The sequence below is a fragment of the Mesocricetus auratus genome, unplaced genomic scaffold (genome assembly GCF_017639785.1).
Source record: "Mesocricetus auratus isolate SY011 unplaced genomic scaffold, BCM_Maur_2.0 Super-Scaffold_100004, whole genome shotgun sequence".
Classification (NCBI taxonomy): Eukaryota; Metazoa; Chordata; class Mammalia; order Rodentia; family Cricetidae; genus Mesocricetus; species Mesocricetus auratus.
The window spans coordinates 61,197,069-61,220,822 of record NW_024429189.1 but is presented as its reverse complement, the minus strand read 5'-3'; the positions used below and the strand labels follow the sequence as shown (position 1 = coordinate 61,220,822).

The 23,754-nt window shown below is 52.3% G+C and overlaps 1 protein-coding gene across 2 annotated transcripts in view; it reads left to right on the top strand.

Annotated features, from left to right (window-relative positions):
- The first annotated feature begins 3,854 nt into the window (after positions 1-3,854).
- The window catches only part of Cd82 (CD82 molecule), a 50,992-nt gene continuing 31,092 nt past the window's right edge, over positions 3,855-23,754 (top strand). Inside the window, exons 1-2 of one of the 2 annotated variants that reach the window (XM_005064889.4) lie at positions 3,855-3,978; positions 23,652-23,722. The gene's annotated coding sequence lies outside the window, so the exon portion shown is untranslated. Of the gene's footprint in view, positions 3,979-4,106; positions 4,230-23,651; positions 23,723-23,754 lie in introns of those variants that run through there. The other variant, XM_040745900.1, reaches the window with a different exon arrangement.

Below are 23,754 nucleotides of genomic sequence, written 5' to 3'. Positions count from 1 at the left end.
TCCAGCAAATGAGTGGCTATGTCTATATCCACCAAGGACTACGCTTTAGGTTTTAGAGACATTATGTATGGATTCTGAGACAAAGACCCAGACACCAGAGAAGAGGGGCAACTGTGTCTACCGAGGCATCTTGACCATGCCTCCGTGTAGAAGCACCAGGATTTCTGTCCAGCTGGCCTCAAGGATGACACAAACCTCCTAACTCCTCTGTTCCCAGATAATTAGCCCTGTCACAGGTATGCAGGCTGTGGAGTGAGTTTGAACAGACAAACTGAGTCCTGTGCAGTTTGACTCTAGATGAAACTGGAGACAAGAAAAGAAGCAGGTAGGTGGGCCCAGATGTGGAGTCAAGTTGACCTCCTCAGCCCCTCTTACTCCTGCATGGAGCTGCAAAATCCCTGGAAGTCTAAACTTGAGCATGGTCTTGCTGAAGGTTATGAAGACAGTGGTCAAGGCAGGAGGATTACCTGTGTTGTCTGGTCTGTCAGCTGCTCAAGGCCTGAGGATGCACACCACAGCTGCATTCTGAGCTTGGACTTCTTCCTACGCTGTACAGCAGGACCAGGGCCCCAGGCTGTGAGTGCTTTTGGGGAAAACTTCAGCAGGACTGCAAGAGATGGGGGGCCTTGTATGGCAGACATTTCAGAAACTGCTTACCGACTTCCCTGTTTCCCACAGCTGTCCCCAAGTCCAACCTGGAGTGACCTGAACAGAAAAGGGGTGCCAAGAGGACTTAAGTAGGAGGGGAAATCTGAGTGGAGGAGGGGTTTATCTGGGCTAGGGCGGGGCTAATGAGACCCAGACCTTTTGCCAGTGTTGTGTAACATTTTCCTCAGAAATTGAAATAGCCAACCCTGCAGAAAAGCTCCTGAAGACAGAAGGTAAACAACTCAAAATAGCTTCAGGAAGTCCCTGAAACTGACCAGATTCACTAGGCTCCTCCCTCCCAAAGAAAGCAATAAAGCTGTAAAGAAGAGTTTCAGGCTAGCTAAACTACAGAGAAGACCCAGACCTAAAACAAGCGGAGAAGCCTGTTGAATCACTTGGAAAGGTCACTCTCTAACCTGTGTTGAGCTGCCTGCAGGCTGTGTAGTGTGGTCCACACTCCCAGCTTCTGTGAGCTGTCGCCAGTGTCTGGGGTGAGCTTTGGTGATGCAGCTGACTGTGAGTCATTTCCTGTCCTGTAGGTAATCCTTCACCCATATTCCTGTAAGGAACCCCAATAAAACCCACTGGTTCACCAAGTGGGACTTTGGTGGCATCCACACCATCTGCCATGGGTTCCCTATCTGAAGTGAGTTGATATGTGTGTTGAGTCTCTCCCCGCCCCCAGTAAAAGTTTTGTCACACAGCAGCCATCTGCGAGTCACCATCACAAACATCCTAGCTTGAAGATCAAGGCAGACCCTGAGCAGGGTATTTTATGACCACTTGGCAAAGGTTGAACAGGGCCAAGATGTAGCACCCAGGCCAGCCCAGCCCAGGGCACACAGCACACCTGCACCAGTAGCATCCACAGTGTCTGGGAACATGGTGAGGTCTCTGCATCTTATAGAATAATGTCTGGAGAAAGGACAATTCATGTTCCCTGAGCTTACTTTTACTTATTTGCACGGTCTCTCTCTCTCTCTCTCTCTCTCTCTCTCTCTCTCTCTCTCTCTCTCTCTCTCTCTGTGTGTGTGTGTGTGTGTGTGTCTTTGTCTGGACTCACATGTGTATGTAAAGAGCTGGAGTTACATGCTATTGTAACCCTCCCAACTTAGGTACCAGGACCAACTCTGGTCCTCTGGAAGAGGAGTAAGCACTCTTAACCCATGAGCCATCTCTCTAGCCTGTTTCCTAAACTTGGTATGTAAATTGTTTAACTGATTCATTACCCACTTTTGGAGACAGCCAGAATGACCTTGAACTCCTGATGTTCCTGCCTTTACCCCAAGTGCAGGCTCAGCTTATACCACCAGACCTGGCTTAGTCCACACACTTGGCTGAACCAGGTGAACGCCATGTCTCCTCATCTCGAAGCCAGGAGCAGTGGCACATGTCCTTAAGCACAGCACTCAGGAAGCTGGAGGAGGAAGGAGACGGAGGAAGATTTGAGAACAGCCTCAGAATTGGCATTAATATTTTTGTTATCATTTTTTTCTGTTTTGTTTTGTTTTGTTTTTTTCAGACAGGGCCTCATGCAGCCATCAAACTTACTGTGTGGCCAAGGCTGGCCTCAAACTCCTGATCCTCCTGACTCTGTCTCCTGAGTGCTGGGATAGGTGTGAGCCACCATGCCTGGCTGTTAGTCCCTTCTTAAATGCTAATTCTAAGAACTTTATTTTGCCCTGGGTTACACAGCTGCCAAGGTCTACTTGGGTCCTGTGAGTCTCAGCCCACACTAAGGTATTCATCGCCTACCAATAGTGGCTCTCACACTCAAGGCTGACTCAGAATCACCTGGAAACCTTGTGAAAACAAACCGTTGCAGGTTCTCATTCCGTTCTGGGATGCCTCAAACCCCAAACACTAAGTTCCCAGGCAGTGGTAGTGCCTCTGGGGTGAGACTAGAGCTTTGGAAACCACTGGGCATTCACTGCTCTCTACCCACTGGGCTCCTGCAAAGCAGTCTGGTTCATACCCTCACCACAGAGGCTTGCTGTGAGGTTCCAGGGAGATAATGCCAGCTGCTGGAAGAACTTTGTCAGCTCACAGGTTAAGGGCTGGAGTCATTAACCTGGTAACCTGCCCGAGGCTGGTCCACAGCCTGGACACGCAGGGTAGAGTATGCAGACATCTGGAGATCTTTGGCAGACCACCTTCTAAAGGGAGGAGCCAGCCATGGAGTGCTCAAGCCTTCAGTCCTCTCCTGCTACACCTTCGTCAGCCTGCAGTACCACAGCTGGCTGGCCTGGGCCACTTCTTTAAGGGCTAAAATCCAGGCAAGTTAGGGCAAGCATAAGTCTGTGACTCGAGACGTGGGAATGGTTCACCAACCACTATGCTGTTAGACTCTAGCCCACGACTTCTTTCTAAAGCTTGGGTTGTGCATCTGTAAAATGGGTGCCAGGAAAGTAGCCTGCAAGTAGTAGAACTCTTTCACAGCTGCTGGATAATCAGCCTGTCTCTGAGCAAGGGGTCAACCAGTGGTAGCTGTTAGTATTTTCAGAAAGTGCTTGGGTCCAAGCCGCCTCCACATGGAACGCGAACGCTCCCACGCCATTCCCGGGTTGCACCAGGATACGCCTGAACGTCCTAGAATGCCAGCGTGGGGCCCCAGGCCAGCAGCCCTGAGCATGAGTTGCCAGGGGGAACAAGATCAGGGCGGAGCAGAGAACCCTGGGGAGGGGCGGAGCCGGGGCGTGGCCTCCCAGTTGGAGGCCCAGGGGTAAACCCCTGGAGAAAGAAATGGGGAGGAGGGAAAAAGAAGGGCTTAGGAGGACCGACAGCGGCCTAGGAGGGAACTGGGAAGGATGAAGGAGATCGCAGGGAGAAGGGCCGTTAGGCAGGGCTGTTAGAGGCTGGAAGGGCGCAGAAAACAAGGCTGGGGTCCTGGACGGGCTACATCCTCTGGAGGCCCAAACCGGGCGGAGCAAAGCGCTCACATGGTTTCACCTCCAGCCTGTAGTGAGCAGGCATGAGCCCTGCTTGGAGCCAGGCTGCACGGCCGCAGGCGGAGCTGGAGGGTTAGCAAAGGGCAGCCCAGGGGTGTACTAAAGGGTGTGGTCGTTTGATTGGACCTGGAGGCCGTGATAGGCGGAGCCTGGTGCTACCTCCCGCAGGGCCCGGAGAGGAGCATTATAGGGGGCGTGTCGAGGGCGTGGTCTCAGGGGGGCGTGTCGTGGCCTGACAAGGCCGTTGAGCTCCAGGACTGACTCCGGGAGGGGGTGGGGGGGGAGAGGGGAAGGACTGAGCTAAGCTGCGCAGTCAGACACAGGCTGGGGCGCCAGCTGGAGAAACCGGACTTAAGGCGTGTGTCCTGGACCGAGAGAGCAGGTAAGAGGGGCCTGGGGGAGGGGGCGGGACAATCGGAAGCAAACTTAGCTTCCCCTAGACTTCAGCAGCCTGCGGAACACGCTTGGCAACAGGTAACAGACCAGAGCAGTTAGTGACTGAGAACGATCATTCGCCTCCGAGTCCCGAACTCCCAAGTTCTGGCTGCGCCACACACCAGCCTTGTGGCCCTGAACCGGTCCCTGCCCCCGGGCCCTTGTTCTTCGGGTTCCAGAAGAAGGAAGTTGACTGAGGTGAGCTCCGTGCTCCCCGGGGTGCCTTTTCTCACCAAAACCCGGGAAGGCAAGGACTAGCAGGTGACAAGCACTGAGGTGCAGGAAGCCACCCGCATTCACATTGCTTAGCTGGACCTCAGCTACAAAATGCCACCGAGAAAAACTACTTATGTCACCCTGTGTTACTGGGTTCCAGAAAGGAACCCCAAAGCAAGGCAGCTAACATTCTTTCCCTCTTTCCAACTTGTGAGAGCTCCACTGAGCTGGACTTGCAGTGGAAAGCTAGCCAGACTTTCCAGGTGAGCTGGTGAAAGAGGCCCCTGGAGGGATAGCAGATGGAGCAACTCTCTTTTTGGGTGAATGTGGAGTAGAAGGGGAAACCCTACAAAACCTGCATTATCTAGCCAAGCTCTGAAACTGCCTGCTGTGCCTAGGATTAGGTGTCTGTGCTGAGCTGCTCCATACCTACCTGGTGGGGGGGGGGGTCCTGGGTCCTGGCTGTGTTAAGGATTTAGGCTTTGGGACTCAGCCAACTTGGATTCCACTCCCCTTCAAACTTCAGTTTCCTCGTCTGTGACTTGGGGGACAATGACCTAACAGTAGAAGCAAGAACTAAGTGGAATTAAGTGGAACTAAGTGTCCAATGCCTGACCAGGCACTGGGTGTCCCTCACTGAGAAGCTCCTGTGATGTCAGTGGACAGGTGATACATTGTTGCCTTCCTTCTGGGAAATAAACCTATCTTTGGGGTTAGACTTGGTTTGGAGGGTTGTTGGGTAGCTGCAACTGTCCCACCCTTGACCTCATAAGAAAGAGTCAGAAACAGCCACCATCCACCATCATCTTGTTCTTTTGAGTGTCAGAAAGTATGTCACCTGGACTAAAGAGTGTCTGAGTTCATAGCATTGCTTGGGGTTGATGGGTGTTGAATTTAATTTACGTAGTGCATTCATACTGCATGCAAGACAATTGAGGGCATGTAGACATGCGTCCCCACAGGGGCCTGGCATTGCCGTCATCCTGAGGTGCTGTGCGACTCCCCCATCCCATTCCCCTCCTGGAGAGACTCTCACAACCTGAGGTAGTGCAGGGCAATCCCGGGGGTCTGTGAGGCTCTAGTGGCTGGAGGCTCAGTTTGGGGCAGGATGAGCACACAGTGTGTGTGAGCAGGCCTGGGCACAGAAGCCGTGGACGGTGCTGCATGTGAGGTCCCTGCATTTTCAGGGGAGTGAGCTCATGCCGTGGGGTCAGATGGAAAGTGCCCAGGAAAGCCTCAGCATTTTGGTGGCATTGGATAAGCATTTGCTACAGTGAGGAAGGAGCCACCTTGGTAGAAGGAGACATTCATTCCCGACCGCTCCTATTCTATGACATGAATGTCAGATATAGCATTAACACTGGGCCATCACTCTTAGGTTGCTCAGCATCTGGGAAGGGGCTTGGATCAGGGAATGTGACACAATATATTAAAAGAAGAGGATGAGAGGGGCCTTTGGGGCCTTAAGGACTGGGCAGTTGGGGCAGAAGATGTCTTGGGCAGAGCAAGATGCTCAAAGGTAAGGTCAGCCTGTTGAGCATGCTCTTGGGAAATGGCTGGGTTGCTGGTCTAGCTCATTGGTTCTCAACCTTCTTAAGGCTGGACTCTTTAATACAGTTCCTCATGTTGTGATGACCTCCAAGCATAAACGTATTTTCATTGCCACTTCATAACTATAATTTTCTACTGTTATGAATTATAATGTAACTATCTTGTTTTCTGATGGTCTCAGGTGACTCCTGTGAAAGGGTCATTTGACCCCCAAATGAAACACTGGTTGAGAGACACTGGTCTAGCTGCAACTGGGCTTTCAGGGTATGCAAAGCGGCGATTGTAGGTGGGATGAACTCCAGAGGGGCTTTGAATGCCAATGAGAAAAGCTTGGGTTTGTGTCATAGCAAGTGAGAAGAACCACTGAAGGCTGTAGAGCAGGGAGTAACACGAGCTTGACACTGTGCGTTACAGATATGCAGGGGCAGGGGACCTAACAAGGCTAGGGGACTTTTGATGCAAGGAGACCACAGACTAGAAAAGCCAGCCAGCCAAGGGTGGTGCAGGGGGAGGAATCCAGCTGTGCCCTGTCCTGGAATCCCAGCTGGGGCTTATGAAGGTGACTACACTAAGTGGGTGGTGGTCACAGGGAGGATGGATGCTATTGAGTGATAGGGTGGTAGCCCCAAGAACGTTCACCTATGAAGAAGTGAAGTCTGGGCTGAGTTGGGGGAGCCTGTGCCAACCAGAAGTGGGCATCTGATCAGGGTAGACAGGACAAGTACCCAGGCTTCCCTGTTCAACCCAGAGAATGCAGGGTGATGGTTCAGACATTTGGGTACCAGTTTCCCACAAAGGATAGCTTTTGGTTCCCTAGGGTTAAAGTGTGACAGGTAGGGGGCATCCCCTAATTTTAGAAGAGGAAGTTCACACTGGCTGGCAACTCCCTCCACCTTGGGGACTCAACACTTTCACTTGGGGATCAAACAAGGTCTGATCAAACATTGGGGGAGGGTGTGTCCTAAGACACTGGCACCTAACCCAAAAGCCTAGCCCTGAACACTGTTTTGATTTAAAATGTCTGGAGCTTGCAGGCTCTCCTGCATTGAGACCTTAACTTTGGTCTCTGCTCTAAACCATTATGCCCACTTCCTCTGCCCTGTGGGAAGCTGGGATGTAACCATGATACAATCAGTAGCATCAAACATCCAGGACTCGGCTCTGTAAGAGGCAGCTGGTGGGAAGGGTGTGTAGAACCCAGGTTGCTTGGCCTGGGCTCCTCTGTGGGACAGGATGGGGCTGGGGGAGGTGACCTGTTTAATCTCAACAGGAAAGAGCCAGCCTGGATCTGAGAAGCCTGAAGGGGAATCCCAGAGGTAAACAGGGCCCAGTGGTCTAGATGTGTCCGCTCCCCTCCCTCAGCTGCTGATCCTGCCCTGCTGAGAGGAGTCTACCCTGAGGCCAGTGCCCTGCAGGGTTCAGCTGGGGTCTGTGCAGTTGACTTACCCCTGACTCACTCCTGGGATTCCCCCTGCACCACAGTGAGTTTCCTGTTAGCAGCTGACACACACAGGACTGACAGACAGAGGCAGCTGAGAGGAGCAGAGGCAACAGGGTCTAGCACTTGTGTTTGTCCATGCTGTGACCGTACTGAGTCCTCTCTGGCCATTCCTTCCAGTCATTGCTTGGTTTTCAGGTGACACACACATGCACACCCCAACCTCAGTACAGTGGGCTGAGCAATGCCCGGCCTCCAGTTCTGTTCCTCCGTTCTTCCCGATAGAACTCAGCACAGAGTATGGCCTGCGGCCCACCACTGCACTCCAGAGCTCCATTTCCTAGCTCTGTAGATGTTTCTGAGGCTCAGTTTCTGAACCAGACAAATGATGATAGTGGTGGCTATGGCTTCATGGGATGGTGTGAGAACACCACAAACACTTGCATGGGAAACATCATTTTATCCCTGGCATCTGGCTAAGAGCTATCTGCATCTGATTGGTTTGTTCCAACTCCACCAGGGATATTTCTACCTTTCCAATATGCACCCATGGGGTGTAACAAGACACTAGTCATATTGAAGTATGCTCCTAGGCTCTTTTACCTAGATCTCCCATGGTTTAACTTCCCTTTGGTCCTGCTGGTTTACAGCATACAGAGGCCTCCTGGGCAGGGAGGGATACCCTGACCATTTATGTACCTTAGCCCACAGTGGTCACTCAGGAAATGATAGCTGGTTGAATAGAGGGTTGTCTTTGGGGGACTTTAGTAGGACTCTGCTCCATGTGAGATCCTTGGTGATTCCTTTGAGGTCTCACCTTCAGGAAGCAGGGCCAACCTGCACCAGGAAGGAGGGCGGGCTGTCAGACAGAGCTTCCGCTTCCCCACAAAGCCTGGCCTTTACTCTCCAGAGAGGGGAACAACTGACTTCCTCAGTTCCAGCCTAGTGAGGGACCTCTGTAGCCCTTAGTGAACCCTTACCCGGCCAAAGGCACCTTCTGGGCAGCAGCTGGCTGCATCAGAGTTACTGCATGCGGGGCTCTGACTGGGGAAGGGAGAGGTGCCCTCCAGGATGCCCAGAGCATCCACAGACCACAGGGCAGTTTGGGAAGTGCTAACCCACCCCGACTTCTTGGCCCATGCTGCAGCTTCTGTGGCCTTTGGGCCCCAGCCCAACTCTCCTTGATAAGCTAGGAGTTCCACATGCAGTAGCTCAGCGTTCTGGGCCTGTGGTCTCAAGGCTAATGAGTTACTAGACAGAGTGCTGGAGGCTGGACATTTGGGCCTGGGTTCAGATCCTAGCTCTGCTGTGGAACTCTTGAGGAACCTGGGAAAGAGAGTGGGCCTCTGCCTGATCGCCTTAATTTTGCACCAATAATGGCCTTAACCCTCACTGAAAGCCCATCCCTAAAATTTATCCGCGTATTGTGGTATAACCTCCTGCTTCAGAGGGCACAGATATGTGGTAATTTGGGGATTCTTGGAGTCCAGGGAACCTTCTGGGGTGGAGCAGTCCCCTCAGTAGGCAATCTGAGGTCCTGGGACAGAGCCAGTGGCTTTCTGGCCCACTGCTGCCCAAGCAGGGACAGAAAATCAGACCCAGAGAGAGCAGGGAGGCAAGACTCCAGCACATCTGGGCTGGAGGAAGGTGCAAAATACCCACGCAGGAGAGGGTGTGGATCGCACAGCCCAGGCAGCTGGGAAGCTGAGGGTCAGGGTGCTCAGTGATCTGGGAACCGGTCTGGGAATGGGTGGGGGGAAGCAGATGGGCTGGTACCACCCTAAGCATATGGGGGACACCAAGGCTGAGGCGGGGCGTGATTCTGTACCCACCACCCCCCATGGGAGACGGTCAGGAATGGATCAACATCCCAAGCCTTAGCCTGGCTGCCTGAAGGAGTGCAAGCTGTCCTCAGCCCAGCAGCCATATTTACTAAAGAAGGAGGGTGGGCTGCCAGACAGAGTGCTCTGAAAGCTTCCCTCACCCCACGCCCAGGGAGTGCAAGGATCCTAGGCAAGGTCAGAGACTCCTCAGGACGCCTGCCACTGCTGCTATGTGCGATCCTGGGCAAGCATCTGTACCCCCTAGTAGTTGGCTCTCCTTGTCCACAGGGCGTTCATTATGTTCCCATTGCTATGGCAATGAGCAGCAACTGAAAGCAGAGTGGGGGGGTGCTTTGGCTCTCAGTTTGAAGGGATATAATCTGCTGTGGTGGGGACAATATGAGAGCAGGAGCTTAAGCAGCTGGTCACATGACATCTGCAGTCAGAGTATCCAGTTGGCCTTCTCCTGTTTGTGTGGTCTGAAGTCCCAGGCTATGGAGCGGTGCTGCCTACTCAGGGTGCAGGCCCCCCCTCAGTTAACGTAATCGAGATCATCCCTCACAGCACGCCCACAGGCCGGTCTCCTAGGCGATCCGGAGCTCGTCACATTGGCAGCTAGGACTAACCATCCCACAGGTAGGGTTTTCACATTTGTAGAGTCAATGAGCTGTAGACCTAGTGTGTTAGGGGGAAAACTGTCATGTGGGCAGGCTTTGTGGAGCTGTCTTTAGTTTCTAATGACACAGTGTGACAACTAGAGATGGCTTAAGGCTTACTGGATACACTGTTGTTCAGAAGGGACCCTGAGTCCACAGATTTGGTATCCTTTACAGGCACCAGGGGACAGCTGTGCTCACTACACCATGCTGTGTGACAATGACATAGGAGCTAATGTGTGTGGAAGACTCCTGACAGTGCTGGGCACCTACAGGTGCTGTCTCCATGCATGCTGCTTCTGGCATGAAACAGGCTTAAGTCCTCAGGAGATAGGAGCCTCCAGGGGGCCTTGATTATATTCCAGCTTGTCCTTAAGACCTGTTGTGAAACCTCAGACAAGTTGCAGCCCTTTCCAGACTGCAGAGCTGTAACTGTCATCCTGCAGCTGCTCTGTGGGGCTTTTGTCATCTAGGCACATGTGAGGCCACTGTGGGCAGTGCAAGGCTTTTCCCAGGGAGAGGACATCTGGGTCCTGGCCTTAACCCTGTATTGAGCCAGCCCAGGAGGAAGTAGGGATTGTCGGCCGTCAGTCACTGCCAGGAGACTGCAGGCACAGAATGGTAGGGACTGCTCCACTATGACTCCTCACCAAGGCCCCGTGCAGATGACACCTGTTTAAAGGAGCACAGTGGGATGGAGGGGTGGCTCAGCCTGCAGGGCACTGCTTCCAAGCTTGATGAGTTCAAGCCCCAGGGACATATGGTAGAAGGAAAGGACCAACTCCCCAACGTTGTCCTTGGATCTCTACATGCATGCCTAGACACACACACACACACACACACACACACACACACACACACACACACACACTGAGTGAATAAACAAACAAATAAATAAATAAACAGGTGAAACAACAACAACAAAAAGGAAACCACCAACCAGGGACTGGAGAGCTGGCCCAGGAGTTTAGAGCAGAGGACCAGGGTTCCATTCCAGCTCCACAGGTGTCTCGTACCTGTCTCCAGTTCCAAGGGAATCTGACTTCTTCTGGCCTCTGTGGATCCACACACACACATAGTGCATTTATATACATACAGGCAAAACACGAGTGCACATAATGGATAGCTAAATAAACACTCCAAGTAAATGTATGTGCACATTACTACGTCCAGATGTGCAGGTCGGAGACATTTATTGCCTTTTAAAGTTTCCTTATTTTCTAAACCTTATTCCAGAAGCACAGATTATTTTGATATTCAGCTTAAAAAAGGAACACACACAACAAAGTTATAAAAGACACATATTTGAAGAAAAATGGATTATGTAAACTTGAGGTCGCATTGTATTTTTGGTTGTTAATCAATCCTGTGTTCTCAGAGGTGGGGTGGAGTGTTGGTTTGAAGTACATATCAGTTTGTCAAGGCCCTGGCGACTCCCAGGGAGTGCCTGGGCCACAGCCTGCTTAGGCAGCCAACACTAGATATGGGTGAGAATATCATAGGTAGCATAGGTGTGACCCACCCCAGAGGTAGGTGCTGTTCACAGAACTTGTCACCAGTAGCTGACAAGGACAGCTTAATTGCTTCTCTGAGTCTCAACATGCTCACCCGTGAAATGGGGATGGGACTAATAAAGTTTATACCAGGGTGTTGGATGAGGGCTAAGTGAGCTTAACGTATGTGAAAGCCTGTGGTAGGATGTGGCTTTAGATCTGGGCATGGAGATTGTACACTGTCTGTTCTGGAACTGGTGGAGTCACTTGTTTAGATACAGAGGACACTTGGCACTGCCTTGCTGCAGGACCAGGTGGCAAGAGCAGACAACACCAGGATGGCAGCTTTCTGTAGACAATCTGGCTCTGCGCCAGGGAGAGCCTGGCCTAGTAAGCCTAGTGCGTCTCCTAGGGGAGCCCATCAGATAAGCTACCTTTGGATCTGGGGCAGGGACTGAAGAAAGGGGTGTGGAGGCAAGGCTAGAAGTGTATACTCAATAGAGGTCCAACGGTGAAACAAGCGGAGAGAGGAATGTGTGTTCCCACACACATACACACGGAGTACTTCAAGTGTGTAGTAAGCACTCAGAATTCATTCACCCCTTGTTGCTGGTAACAACAGTTAGCAGTTGTACATCCATAGGGGAGAAAATTATCTCCCATTCTCTGTCTCAGGAAATGGATTATTAGTGTGCTGCCACAGGGGGATGGACGAGGCATCATTATTTATAGAGGGCATAGAAACTCGGTAGACTCAGTGGGAGAGGATTGATGTCTTTGAAGTTATATAATGAGTGAGTGAGTATCTGGGCCTCAATTCATGCTCTGTCATGAAGACTGTCTACCTCTGACCTCTGGCCTCAGTGTGTGTGTGTGTGTGTGTGTGTGCGCGCGTGTGTGTTAGTGGCTAGGGAAAGAAGGTTGTGTGCTCTACTCTAGTCTGTTCAGATGTCTCTGCTATACCATTATCTGCAGTTGAGTAGCAGGCCTGTCTTTTGCCAGGAGACAATATATCTCAAGCTTTGTGTACATTGTCAGCAGAGAACTGCTGGGAGCTCCCTACACCTTAATGGGATTCTTCCAGACACTGGGAGTCCAGGGTTCGCCAGACTGATTGATTGGTTGGTTGATTGATTGGTGACTGATGGTAGATTGATTGATACAGGATTTCTCTACATAGTTCTAGCTGTCCTGGAACTCACTATGTAGACCAGACCAGATTGGCTGCAAATTCACCAAGATCCACCTGCCTCGGCCTCCCAAGTGCTGGGATTAAAGGTGTGCTGTCACACCCAGCCTGCCTGTGGCACTTTCTTGCCCTTGCTCTGCTGGTAGTTTACATGAGGAAATGCCTGGTGGCAGGAAGTGCACACTCTCATAAAGCCAGAGCTGGTAAGTGTGATGACCAGGCAGCCTGAGCGGGGGTGAGGGAGCTTGCTAGGGCTGCTTGAAGCACCGAGGATCACTTAGGGTCTTGGATCTCTATGGCTTCTGTTAGTGTTCAGATTGAATAATCCCAGCCTGGACTTGGGGGTTGCTGGTATAGAGCTAAGGGAACTCAAATAATGGTTCTGGCATTAAAAAGGAACAGGGATGATTACTACATAGACTTAAAGAACAAAACAAAACAACTCAGGGCTGAGGAGATGACGCAGTGGGTAAAGCATGGGCCCTGGAAGTGTGAGGACTCCAAGAACCCACAGAAAAGCTAGGCAGGTGTGGCAGCTGCCTGTAACCTCAGCACTTGGAGACAGAGACAGGGAACACCTGGGGCAAGCTGTCTGGGTAGACTAGCTGGAATTGGGGAGCTCCAGATTCAATGGGGCATGATCCCCAAAAGACACCAGACTTCAACTCCAGGCTTCCACACATGTGCCCATATACATGTGAACACACATACACACAGGCATAACATATACACATATATGTCCCGAAACAGTGACCAGAGAATCTTTGTTTCCATGTGAACCAAATGGAGAACAAAAATGAAAAACATTCTAATTATTGAAGAGAGATTTTGTGGAAAAACTTACAATGCACAGGCCATATGCTTAAAGGAAATAATTACTCAGAGATAACCACTGTGAATAATTTGGTGTTTGGGCTTTTAAAAACAAACCATAAAAGAAGTGTTCATGGGCCCAGGTTGGGGTTGTGCCATCAGAGTGACTTCCTGTGAGCCTGAGCCTGGGCTTACTGTGGCATAGGGAGGAGTTTGCCACGTGACTCCCCACACCCTGACTCCCAGCTCCGGGAAGAGGAGGTGAGTTCCCTCTGATGAGCATCGCCTTGCTCCATTTGAATATTTCATAACGACCCATGTGGCTGAAGTGGTCATTTTGCACTTACTGTATTTTGTGCTCAGCCTTCTGACCTCCAGAGTGAGTAGTAAATTCCTCAAGGTAGCTTTTGGGCCAGGTGGTCTCTGAATTCAAAGTCAGGGGAAGGGCAGTGTGTGCATTAGGAACTTGGCATGTTTGGAAGAGAGGCCGGAGACAGCAAGAGACAGGCAGGTCTCTCTCTGGTGTGACTTTGAACCCTCCTCACTTGGAGCCTATGGTATCATTAACCAGTCAGGGGATCACTTTACTATTTAATGGCCTGTTCCTGCAGTGACTCCTTCCTAGTAGCCTTCTGGAAACCAGGGCTCCAAGAGACGAGCCTGGGGCATCTCAGGAGTGGGAGTGGGCGGTGACAGGTGCTGTGCTTCTCACACCCTGGTGTGCCTGCCAGTCATTAGAGACCTTGGGAAAGCTTTGTCCCACGGGTGGGACATGGCCTGTGAGTGTGCATCCCACTTTTTAATGATTTGTTTGTTTGTTTTAGTATGTGTACGAGGGCTAGGGGCATGTGTGCGGAGGTCAGAGGGCGTGTTGTAGAAATCTCTTCTCTCCTTCCATCACATGGAACCTGGAAATTCCTGGGAATTGAACTCATATTGTCAGACCTGGCTGCAAGAGCCTTCTTGCTGGGCCAAAAATGTGCATTTCTGTCTTTTCGTTTTTGTTTTCCACATTGATGACTGAACCCAGGGGCTTGCACATGCCAGGCAACTGCTCTACCCCCTGACAAACCCATTTATAACACACCATGCATCCCCAGGAGATCCTGCGCGGCAACCCTTAGTGAAGACAGCTTAGGGGAATGGATGTGGGGCTTGCGTCCTGTTTAACAAAGACTCACCCAGAGAGGCTTGCTGACTGCCCTCCCGTCCCTTCTCCCATACGGAGGCTGTGTGAATGGGGAATTTTACACATAGGAGAATCCTCATTTTACAGAAAGGAGAACTGAGGCTCTGGCCCATACCTCTCTCCTCAGCCCCAGACAACCCAGGGCTCTGAACTGAGCTTGTGGGACCTGGGTGTGAGGACACACGATTCCTGAAAGCTGGCTTACACCAGACTTTGACCCTCTCATGCCCCCTTGGCTTTTTCTTGTGGGTAGGGAAGTTGCTATACCTTCCATCCCTTCCCTAGCACCGTGCCTACCCAGGGAGACCCGCAGGCGAGCTGAGTCTCTGTGCTGTCCTTAAGGCAGGGCCTTGTTCTGCTTCCCCACTGACTCCTCAGGAACGTGATCTAAGTCCACGTCTCCAGTTCCCCAGCCAGTATGTGCTCCAGGAAGCAGAGGCTTTCCCCCAGCCTGGCCTCTGCTTGTCACGTGCCACAGAGGGAGGGTTCTTTGTGGCTTTTGAGGCTTGTAGGGTGAGCCAGGCCTGCCTGGGGCTGTTTGCAGAGAATTCTTGCACCATGTCAGCCTCCCAGGTGGAGGTCATCAGTGCCCATTTCTCAAAGAAAGAAACTGAGGGATGAGAGTAGAGGTGCTTGCCCAGGTTGCCAACTGAAAGGGGCGGGGCGGGGCGGGGCGGGGCGGGGCGGGGCGGGGCGGGGCGGGGCGTTCCAATCCCACACTCCTTCCTGGGACGCCCATACCCCTTTTCTCATAATGATACCTTATGTTTTATTGGTGTTGGCCATAAACAGTTTCTCACACTCTCTCAGGCCCTCCAGCACCCTGGGAACAAGGCAGGGAGGGGGTTATTTAGTCTGTTCTCACAGTGTTCGGGTTCGGAGCAAGCTGCCCAGATCCCACAGCTCAGGAGAACTTGACTGTGCTGTCTACCCCATTCAGTGCCTGCCCTTCCCCCACCACACTCCTGAAGAAGGGAGGACTCTGCGCCCCTCCCTCCCTCCTCAATCCCAGAGAGCCCAGGGCTCTGCACTGAGCTGATAGGCCCTGTTGTGGGGGACACAAGACCCCATGAAGGACCATGTCTACAGCCCATGTGGGCAATGATGGCCAGGCTACCTCCAGCCCTGGCATGTAAGAGCCCAGGTATACACGGGATCCTAGGCACACTCTGCTCCTGGCTTTCCCTAGAACACATATGTCCTCAGAACAGTATTTTGTAGACTTTCACACATCAGGGTTTGGGGCCTACTGCTCTGCCTGAATGTCTGCTATCTCTTCTTCTAGTCCACCATTCTCCAGGGAGAACTTGGTCCTGACCAAGCAACTGGTCCAACCGGTTCCTGTTCCTCCCCCCTAGGGCCCTGAAGGCTGAGGAGAGGACAGTCCACAGGCTTGGGCTTGGGACCTGGTATTGCTGCGATGTTCCTGCCGTGGGTTGACACCGAGTTTCTTCTCCCGGCCAGTCACAGTGGCATACACTTCTAATCTCAAGCTCTATGTAGCTGGCGACAAGACTAGCTTGGCTAGCTTGGTTAGCCTGTGTAGCCTCCCCAGCTAGGCCTGTGCACAGTGTTAAGAGAAGATGTGGGGCCAGGCCCTTGCAGAGGCCTGGTGCTCAGAGTGTTTGGTCCCTGTGTTCCAGGGACTGTCAGCTTCAGACCTGAGCCTGTCAGGTCTTAGCCTTGCATCATCACTTAGCTTCTAAGGAAAAGGATGCTTTTCCCTCAGGTAACTTGTTCAGGGAAACACTAACCACCCCTGGGTTGTCCAGGCTCTCTGGAAATGCCAGTGGCTCCCCACCCTGCATCTGCTCTAGGACAGGGTGCACTTCCCTGGGACTGGGGGCCGGGACAGAGACGGGACAAGGTGAGTGCTAGCACTGCAGCTGGATATAGGCATTGGTAGCTCTAGTCCTGGAGTTAGCTAGGCTCAGTCCTGACCTCCCCAGGCCTGTTTCCAGAACAGAGTTGGGCGGACAGGAAACATTGTTATTCATGCTAGTTAGTCATCTGCATAGTGACTCCTTCACTGCCCTGAATTCCTGCCCCTACAACAGGAGTGAGCATGGTCACCTTGGCCACCCTCGAAGGAGGCCTTCCCTTGCCCCATAGCCAGGACCCACCACCTTCACCCTACCCCACCCAGAATCTGCATCTGAGAGACCTGGCCTACCATCTGCCAAGAGAAGGGAGGGAAGTGGTGGTCCTGTAAGGAGGGAGAAGTATCAAGTATTGAGCCTAAGGGTGGAGGGCCAGGAGTCCCGCCACTGGGCTTTAGGGGCTGTGCTAGAGGGTGCCACACATTGGTATACTGAGGTCTGACCACAGGAATGAAGGGGAGAGCTGGTCCAGCTGGTTGCTGTCTTTTGTTTCCTCCGTGGAGCCCTGAAAGCGAGAAGAGTCCACTGGTGTTGTGACTTTCCTGGTGCTTACTGACACCGAGTTCCTTGTCCTAGACAGGCACAGTGGCACAGTCTAACCCCAGCACCTAGAAGGCTGAAGATTGCTGCAAGTCTGAGACCAGCCTATGCTATATAACAAGACTCTGTCTTAACTTTCCCAACCCCCCCAAAAACGTTCCTGCTCCCCGTTTGTTTCTCCTTACTGTGGGTGTGGTAGGTGGCTAGGCTCCAAGTTCCCCTGGACCCCGCCTTGTGATAAAGACTAGCCCAGAGAACTACTCAGGAGACTGGAGTGGGTATGGCCTGGATTGAGAACAAGCTGGGGAGGCATGGAGCCACTGATAGCTCATGGGGAGAACAGAGGAGAGGCAGAGCCAAAGGGAGCCCCAAGGGAGCACAGGCCGCGCGTGCGTGCGTGCGTGCGTGCGTGCGTGCGTGCGTACGTGTGTGTGTGTGTGTGTGTGTGTGTGTGTGTGACTCGTATGAGTGTCAGCAGTTTGCAGTTGCTAGAGGCCTGGAGGTCTGACTCCTGGTAGGCCATCAGGGCCTGAGATTTGCATACTTTTCCTCTGAGTGCCTCCCTCAAGCATGCCTGTAGGGATCAGAGAGTACCTGAGGTCTGAAGGGGAGGCTCCTGTCACCTGGATATCTGTTTTCTTCCCCTCTTCCTCTCCCTCCCTCTTCCTCTCCCATTCTCCCCTCTTCTCCCTCTTTTTACCCCTCATCTTTCTCAACCCCACCATGACGCCCCATAAGATTCTGTATACTTCTCAGAGCAGAGTCTGTGTCCCAGCCATCCTGGCTAATCCTACAGCCACCCTTGATAAGTCTCCTGTCCATGGCTCCACAGCAGCCCCCACAGAACCCAAGACCTAGGGGAGTCCCAATGGGAAAGTACAGAACCACTGGCTTCCTCCTGGATGCTTTCCTGCCTTGCTGGCTAAGTGCTTGCACTGTGCCAATGGTCACTGCTTGCTGGGGACGCAGCATTACTGCCTATTGTAGAACTAGATGTAGTGAGCCACCCCCTCCTTAGGGCCTGGTACACCCTGCAGAGGACCGATGAGGCTGGCATCGGAGCTATATGCTAGATGGTGTGGCTGTTGACACTGTGTGTTCACAGGCTGTGTGGGTGCCTGAGAGGAGGGTCAGAGGGCACAGGCACAGGCACAGGAGCCACAGGGGTGGGGGAGACAGATGAGAGGACCCCATCCTCTCCTCCCAGCCTGGGCCAGTGCTTGAAGCTGGATGTCAGTAAGACCATCTCCGAATAGTACACCTGCCTCCACCCCAGCTTTCTGTGTTCACCCCAGGAGCGTGTATTCCTTTGTGCATGATGCTGTCTTACCCTTGTATCCTCATCGGATAGGTCAAATGCCTCTTAAACCTGCAACCAGGGGAAGCAGGTAGTCTGGTCATTTTCAGGGACGGAAGCAGAGGTTCAGGAAAGGAAGTCACGGGGGCTGGGGATGTGACTCAGTTTGTAGTGGTTGCATAGTGTGCAGGGAGTCTTGGTACAGTCCCTAGCATCATATAAGCCAGGTGTAGAGCACATGCTTGAAATCCCAGCATTCAGGAAACGAAGGCAGGAGGATCAGAAATTCAAGGTCACCCCTGGCTGCAGAGTGAGTTTGAAGACAGTAGGACTCAGATCATGAGACCCTATCTATAAAAGAAAGGGAGGGAGGGAGGGAGGGAGGGAAGGAGGGAGAGAGAGAAGGAGGGAGGGAGGGAAGGAAGGAAGGAGGGAGGTCGCCCTTGGGAAGGGCGGAAGGAGCAGAGTATTTGAACACTTGTGGAGATGGCAGGGCTGCACAGGAGGGCTCTGGGAGGGATGTCTGCAGGAAGTCAGCCCTATCTCTGCTCCGTCCTGAGCTCAGCCTAGGGAGGGGACAATGGAGCTGGCAGAGCCTGCTGCCTGCTGCCATGTGGGACCCCTGATTACAGTCGTCCCGTCCCTGCCCCCTCCCCGTCCCTAATCACCCACTCCGGGCCCACACCCAGTCTGTTTTAGGAACCCCGGCCAGGCTCAGTGTTTGCCCGTCATACGGGTGGTGAGTGAGTCTGTTCCCACACCTCCCAATGTCTGTTGTAGGTTGTCTGCTGAAGGTTAGGTCTCGTGTCAGAACTATAAAACCTCCTAAGAAGCAAGGTAACCCGGCTTGCATTCTCAGTTTCTTTTCATGCAGAACTCTTTCTGCTGGCTGTGAAGCATGGTGGTTAGCATGGGATGGGGGCTCTGGAGCAGCTCTTGGGGGTAACAGTCTACCACCCGTATCACAGGCCTGGGGGGTGGGAGGCAAGCTCTCCATCAAGGATAACTGCAGTCACTTAGCACTGTGATCTGGGCACTGTGGTTGATCACTTAGTACTGTAGACTGTGTCCCCACGACCCAGCTGTCCCTCGGCGGGAGCAGGACAGCTATGCGTTTGCCACAGTGTGTTACTTGATGCTTCATTGTCTTGTGAGCTCCCGAGGGAAAGGCGGAATTCCACCCCTCTGTGTCCTGTTTCCAGACTCAGGCTAGCCCGTGGTGGGATCTTGGCGAACTGCAGCGTCTCTAGATGGAAGTCACTTGGGTTCCCCTCAGTGGTCCTTGGGCCCTTGAGCCCTTTACCTCTGAGCCTTATACTGGGGTTCCAGCAAGTCCTGTCCATCAGTTCTGTCTAGCTGGCTGGGACAGGGCAGGCAGGAACTGTGAAGTGCCGTGCCATTGATCTTGAAGATGTTGGACATTACTCCCACCTGCTCAGAATCTAGGGTCTCACGGATCAGTTACCCTTGTCATCCTTGACTTCATGGACAGTGTCTTTCCATCATAAAATGTACAGGGCCTTGGGCTACAGAGTGGGAGGACTCACCTGAGCTAAGTCACTATCCCTGTGTGACCAGGGCAAGTGCTTCGTCCTCCTTCCTGAGTCCAGTGGTCCTGCTTAGGTTTGGGGGTTGGATATGATGGGTTGAGCAGTGAGCACATTCCCTTTGTCTCCCACTCTGTCTTCTGCCAGACTCCGTTCCAAGGGCTTAGTGACCATGGCCTTTTTGGGATAGTCCCATTTCTCAAGGGACATCTTCATGCAGATCCTCTTGCCATGTGAGGACACTTCACTACTTGGCCAGAGACCTCCTAGAGTTCACGAAGCCTCAGGTGTCAGCAAGTCAGGCCTGGCTTCTTCTGTGGACATCTGTTATAGTCCACTTTACAGACAGCGCTAAGTCCAGAGTGGGCAAGCTCCTTATCAAAGGTCATACAGCTCTGAGTAATAAGATTATAGTTAAAGTCTCTCTCAATTCAGAATCCACACAATGACCTGGTTACTGGGCAGAGGAGAGGGGCTTCCAAGGTAGCTGCTTCCTGGGGGCGGTGGTGGCACATGCCTTTAATCCTAGCACTTGGGAGGCAGAGGCAGGTGCATCTCTGTGAGTTCAAGGCCAGCCTGGTCTACAGAGTGAGTTCCAAGACAGGCTCCAAAAGCTACAGAGAAACCCTAACTTGAAAACAAAACAAAAGAACAAAAGTAAAAGGTAGCTGCTTCTTCAGAAGTCTCCTAGAACCTAGGTCCTGACATGAGGCCCTAGAATCTGCAATCTGAGACTTCTGAATAGCCTGTCCTGGAGTCTATAAGTGTTCATCAACCGTAAACTTCCTCTCTGATCTTCAATGAGAAACTGTGGGTGATGGCAGACAGGCTAAAGCTTGTCTTCTCCTAGCCACAGTGTTTAGGTGGCAGAGAGTGGCATCCTGTCGATCTGGATCATGGGGTCATGTGACTGGACCTTGGAATCCTGTGAGTGAACATGTGGGATGTTAGGGGGAGACAGTCACTTGTGTTTAGGCTCCTACAGCTTTATCTTAGTCCCCAGCAATTCCATGGGACAGGGTCCCACAAGCACCACTCTGCTGGAGGTGAGGCCATTAGGGCTCAGAGAGGTTTGGTAACTCTCCTGCTAGAGGTCGCACGGCAGCTAGGAAGCAGAGCAGGATTCCCATGAGGTCTTCCAGGGAACCTAAACTCCCAAGCTGCTTCATGCCCCAGGCTTCTCCTGTTGCCAGAGCAGCAGGTGTTTGTTTGTTTTTTCCCCTTTCTTATTTTAGCAACAGCAACAATAACTGAAAGTACAGAGATTGGAAAATAAGATAATGCAAGGTCGAAAAGCCAATAATCTCAAAGTCAGCTGTCACAGATGACTACAACACACAGGTAGCTCAAACACAACCACTATGACCCGCCTCCTCCCGTAAATGATCAGGACAGAGTCCAGAGGCTGGGGACCTGTGCCAGACACCAGCCTGCGGGACCAGACTAGATCAGGTGGTCTTCATAGCCCTGAAGGCAGGCAGATTTTCTCCCTCCGTGTTCTACCATGTGTGAGCAGACCACTCTCACTGGGCATAGCTGCCAGACTTCCCAGTCTGCAGGTGCCTCAGCCAGACCATTATGGCCTGGCTCCAGCCGGGAGCAGGCACTCTGCCATGGGATTGACAGAGGCTCCCTCCTCGGGGAATCCAGCCCCGCCCCCCCACACACCTTGCTTGAGAGCAGGCCGGGGACACTGGGAATCTTCCAGAGTGGTGCTCATCAGAGGCTTCTGATGGCTTCTGACTGTTTTCCAACTTCAGTTGTCATTGCCATTGAATTTGACACTGAATGACAGTCGTCACCTAGCTCCTTGAGGCTTCACGGGGACCCAGTAGTCAGCTCATTTCACTGGTGGCAAAGTACAGCAAACGCAAGGCGGCCGTTCCAGGTTGCATAGCTGATAGGAGGTGGCCCGTGTGGCCTCTTCAGGCCCAGCCTTGTGCACCGATGAAGCTCTGTTGTGTGCTGGCCTGAGTGATTTCAGGCATTCTGCTTCTTGCCCAGCCCAGCTGGCTGTGTGACTTGTGCCCTCTTGCTCTGTCTGGCCTCTCTGGAGAAAGTCCTCTCTGAGATGGTCCTCATGACATTGCTCTGGGGTCAGTGACTGGAGGGAAAAGAACGTCTAGAAGGGTGAGGAAAAAGCAGAAGGCTGGGAGAATCACAGGATGCTGGTTTCCAGCCACCTGCTCCTGCCCAGACACCATGGCATCAGGACACCCAGGCCTGAACCACACTGGGCCGGATCTTTGAGCATAACTCAACACAGTTCCATCCTTCGACCTTAAAATTAACCTGGGGTCTGGCTGTCTGGCTGCGCACTGAGTAGCTCATCAGGATCTCTAGCCATGGGGATCAAGTGCACACAAGGTGTAACACTCCAGGACAGTTCCAGTGTGCAGCCAAGATGCGGCCACACAGCTCCAGGGGATTTGGGTGAGGGGAAAGACAGACATTCAGGTCCCATGTGGGCTTTCCAGATCTGGCAACCCTTGGAAAGTGGGTGGAAGCATGCCTTCGAGCTTTTTAGAAATTTACTGTTAATTAATTCATCTTAAAGTTTGTTTATAGTGTGTGTGTGTGTGTGTGTGTGTGTGTGTGTGTGTGTGTGTGTACCACTGCAGGTATGTGACGGTCAGAGGACAGCTTCCAGGAGTCTGTTCTCTCCTTCTAGCATGTGGATCCTGGTGTTGAACTCGGGCTGTCATACTGCAGTGTCTGCACCCTACTCAGTTGTCTCATCAACATTTTTACTTACTTCCTTGTGAAGATTTCCATTTCATTATATGTTTCCGTGTGGATTTGTACATGTGAGTGCCAGGGTCCAAAGAGAACAGAGAAGGTGGCAGGTCCCCTGGAGCTGGAGTTAGGGACTGGGCCATTTGTGAGCCACTACACAAGTGCTGGGGACCACACTGGCCCCGTGCAACAGCAGTGCACACTCTTAACTACTAAGTGTAGATCCTGTGTTTCTTTCTGAGATGGAACCTTACTGTGTATTCCTGACTGGCCTAGAATTTACTGTGTAGCAGGCTTACCTCAGTCTTGTAGATCTTGCCTCTGCTTCCAAGTGTTGGGATAACAGGAGTAAGCTATCTTCATGCATCTTCCTAGGAAGAGACTCTCTGCTTTCTCAGGTTTTCCAGACTCAAAGAAAATTCAGAACCAATGCTGGTAGGAGTCAACTAACTCCCATTACAATAACCCTGCATTTCCCCTCCTCCTCCTCCCCCCACCTCTTCTTTTTAGATAGGGTTTCATTTAGCTCACGCTGACCTCAAATTGCTATGTTGGGGTAACAAGTTTGTTCCCCATGCTGGAATGATGTCATTTTTGGTGTTCAGTGGCTTCCTCTGCAGGATCAAAGTTGGTCTGTGTCTCTAAGGGACCTGCTGGAACTCTCCAGATCCCTACCTTTTGCCTTGTTCTCATGCTCATGTACCGGGAGCTCACTGCATTGGGCACTGTAGAGTCCTGGACACAGAATCTGGCTTCTATAGCCAGTATGTCAGCAGGAAAGTTTCTGGCAGCGGACAGACAGGACACTTGCTGTGTTTCTCAGCGGTATCCCTGCAGTGTGGATGGGCAGTGGCTGAACAGAGGTGGAAGCGATCCCCTGCTCAGGTCTAGGCAGGGGGCTAGGGGAAGTGATGAATGCAGGATGGATGGAAGGAGACCTGTATAGCTCTCAGGTGTTCTGATGAAGGACCATTTCCTCTTCTCTCAATCCCACAGCACTTAGAGCCGGGAGTGGGAGCTCCAAAGGGACCTTGGAAAGCTGGGATTTCAATTGGGTGTATCCTGAGAGGCGGCACTTTAGTGTTCAGAGCTATTAAGTGAAAGGGTTTCACTGAAGTTGGGAGAGCATCAGCTGGAGGTGTTAGCCGCTGGGCATACTGGGAATTGGAATGGGTCACATACACGGGTGACTCCTGGGAAGACACCCCATGATCTCCTGTCTGGTCACAGCAGAGATGTTTGTTCTTCACAGTGTGTCCTTTGTCCAGAACTCATCTGAGAAGCTGCCACAGAAATTGCTGCTCCAAGTTGATCACTGAACAGGTGAGGAGGAAGTGGGGGTGGGCAGCCACACA